The 3,460-nt window shown below is 47.5% G+C and overlaps 1 pseudogene; it reads left to right on the forward strand.

The window, feature by feature from the left end:
• The first annotated feature begins 1,059 nt into the window (after window positions 1–1,059).
• Window positions 1,060–3,460, forward strand: part of LOC106813296 — a 5,592-nt pseudogene continuing 3,191 nt past the window's right edge.

The raw sequence follows: 3,460 nt of genomic DNA on the forward strand, positions 1-3,460 counted from the left end.
AACGCACAGAAACACTCACACGCACAGAAGCACTCACACGCACACGCACAGAAGCACTCACACGCACAGAAGCACTCACACGCACAGAAGCACCCACACGCACACGCACAGAAGCACTCATACGCACACGCACAGAAGCACTCACATGCACATGCGCAGAGGCACTCACATGCACACGCACAGAAACACTCACACGCACACGCACAGAAGCACACACACGCACACGCACAGAAGCACTCACATGCACAGAAGCACGCAGACGCAGAAGTGATAGCTAGCTATGATGTATAATATAATATGTGCGTGCGTGCGTGCGTGCGTGCGTGCGTGCGTGTCCCTGTGTGTGCACGTGTTACTGTAACTGGAAACGTACAATCGATGCTAGTATAGGAAGGAAGACGAGTGATTCGCGCTGGCAAGACACTCATCGTACAGACAGCTGAAGGTCATCGCCGCCATATTGGAAACTTTTCCCCGCTAATGTCCGCCCCGGTGGTAATTCTGAAAGGAGGCCGTGTGATCGACCGTGGGCTGATGTGGTAATATCTATATATAGTAGCCGCGGACCTTTTGACCGTGATACCGTGCAATTTCATCCTCTAGTCATCCCAGCGATGACAGAGAACGTCTTGACAGGGTTATATTAGAAGCGCATCATTATTATTGGAAGTACGTCATTATATAGCGAACCGGACTCCTCACACACAGGAACGCGTCCACACCTTACGCGGTGTCGCACCTCGTTTCTTGCTGACTTGGGAGAGTGGTTGGCAAACACTCGAACGAGTCGCGGGGAGGCGGGAGCAAACAGAAATGCAAATGACCTTGCCGCAATATTAACTGCGACGGCTATAAAAAACAGGACACGGGCACGCCCAATATACACGAATTGGTTGTGTATGTGTACAAACGGTGTACACGGCTGTGTGTTTGTGTATGTGTGTGTGTGTGCGTGCGTGCGTGCGTGCGCGCGCGTATGAATCATTGGCGTATGCCTATAGAGATACCGGTGACAAATAACACCCGTAACTAGTGAGAGACAGAGACAGAGACAGAGAGAGAGAGAGAGAGAGAGAGAGAGAGAGAGAGAGAGAGAGAAAGAGAGAAAAGAGTAAGACTGAGAAAGAGAGAGAGAGATCACACCGCTATTATCGACATCAGCCTATGCATACATGCATAAGTGCATAATATATGTACATATATTATATGCTCGCGGCGATCGACAAATCGGTGTGAGCACTACACGACACGTGCACGTTAGCGCTAGTGTTGAAGCTGAACGATCCCTGTTACAAACGATATCTAGTTCGTAGCAGTAGGTCAAGTGATAGCTAAGGTTGAGCAGCATATATACACATCGACCTATATCATAGGTTTCACGTACACCGACACGACAGCCACGTCGGTGAACGTTTAAACGCGTCAGTTGTCGACAGGAAGAATTGATCATTTTTCACCAGCATGGTACCATTTCGTACCTGTTCAGTTGCCATATATATATATAAAAAAAATAATAATAATATATATATATATATATATATATATATATGCTAGCTGTCGTTTACCAATGACATCTTAGGTGTCACTGGGTGTGTTATACATATCATCAGAAGTCTATCAATATTGATAGACTCCTGATATCATAATATATACATTATTTGTATTTGCCGGTCCTGACTCCTTATAGTATTTCCCACATAACTGCTCATAGAAAGCGATTCCACTAATGGTATCTCGCACCTATTTAACTTAGTCCGTTAATGATCTATTAACATCGCTTCCAAATACGTAATTGCAGATATTAGCAAACGCTAATTACTCCGCAATGCAGGAGCTCCGCAATGCTGCTTCCTACTATGTCGGAAACGTTTATATATTAGTTAGAATACGATATATACGTAATTACTTACAAGCTCAGTGTTACACCCCCGCGGACACCCACACAAGCACTCGCTCGTATACAGAGAGCACTCGCAGGACATCAAAACATTCGTTTAAATTCTTCGATGAATGAAGACAGAGATGCGGCAGATAATATGTGAACGAGAGAACTAGATTAGCACATGATTATGATCGCTTCCTCAAAGCGAAATCCATTGTGTTCTCGTCTGCTCGCAGACGCCGCCCGCGCGCATGCGCACTGGGAGATTGGTTAGTCGTCTCCTAACCCGTCGTCCGGCAATGCCGACACATGTGCGTCGTCTCTCTATGGTATACACTGAATGATATATGCTATATAGTACCGATTGAATATCATACCGCCGGGTTATAGACGTACGTGACAGGTACGCGTGGATATCTCTCGCTATCTACCTATCTCTCTATCTATCTATCTATCTATCTATCTATCTATCTATCTATCTATCTATCTATCTATATATATATATATATATCTGTCTCTCCCCCTCTCTCTCTCTTTCTCTCAGCCCCTCTATCAGTCCCCCTTGTCTCTCTCCTTTCCTACGCTACCTCTCTCTTCCCTCTATCGCTATCCCTCTCTCCTTTCGCTCGCTCCGGCTCTAGTCCATCGATCACATCGAATTCTCCCAATAACGTCGGTAGCTGGGTCGCTTCCGCCGTTCTGCGATTCTATTCATGGGCGCGAGGGAGACTATATAGACACATATTAGCAGTCTCAGTGCGACGAGTGAAAACAGTTATTATTGTCGCGATGTGTCCCTAATTTGACGCGCGCGCACCCGTTATGTAAACACAAGCCGACGTCCTCTCGACGCATCGCTACCGTTTGACGGGGGCAATCGATTACCAAAGCGAACAAGGCCTGCGTGTTGGCTCTCAGCGGTGGCTGAATAACACGAGTTCCTGGTTCGTTAGCGAACAGAAGCTAGCGTATTATAGCCGAATACTGCGGGACCAGTATGCGTGCACTATATGTGTGTGTGGTGTGTGAGTACGGGCGGTAATCTTCGTCTTTATTCGAGGCGCTAGTGGTAATCCGCAGGTTTCAATACCCGCCTGAAAAAACACGGATGCGCCGCGGGAGGCGCTGCGGGCGGCTCTCTCTCTCTCTTACGGCGACGAGCAGTGCTGAGGTGCTGAATGCGTTTCTTTATGCGACGAGAAGGAAGCGCGCGGGGTGCCGTGTATATAGAGGAGAGAGAAGATGATCCTCTATTACAACAGTCTAGCCGCGGATTGCTTGAACAGCTTCTCAGTCATGTGGTGACATGCGCTCCATGTGTAAACACACGTGTGCTGCATGTCTAGCGGTAATACACTCTCGATCTCTGTCTACCTCGCTCTATCTCTCTCTGTCTACCTCGCTCTCTCTCTCGTCTCGTCTCTTCTCGTCTCTCTCTCTCTTCTCTCTCTCTCTCTCTCTTTCTCTCTCTCACACAACACAGCTGCGCCGCGCACACACACACTTCCCCATTCTCTCTCTCTCTTCTATTTCTCTCTCTCGCATCTCTCTCTCTCTCTCTCTCTCTTCTCTCCTCTC

Source organism: Priapulus caudatus, unplaced genomic scaffold, assembly GCF_000485595.1.
Source record: "Priapulus caudatus unplaced genomic scaffold, Priapulus_caudatus-5.0.1 Scaffold753, whole genome shotgun sequence".
Lineage (NCBI taxonomy): Eukaryota > Metazoa > Priapulida > Priapulimorpha > Priapulimorphida > Priapulidae > Priapulus > Priapulus caudatus.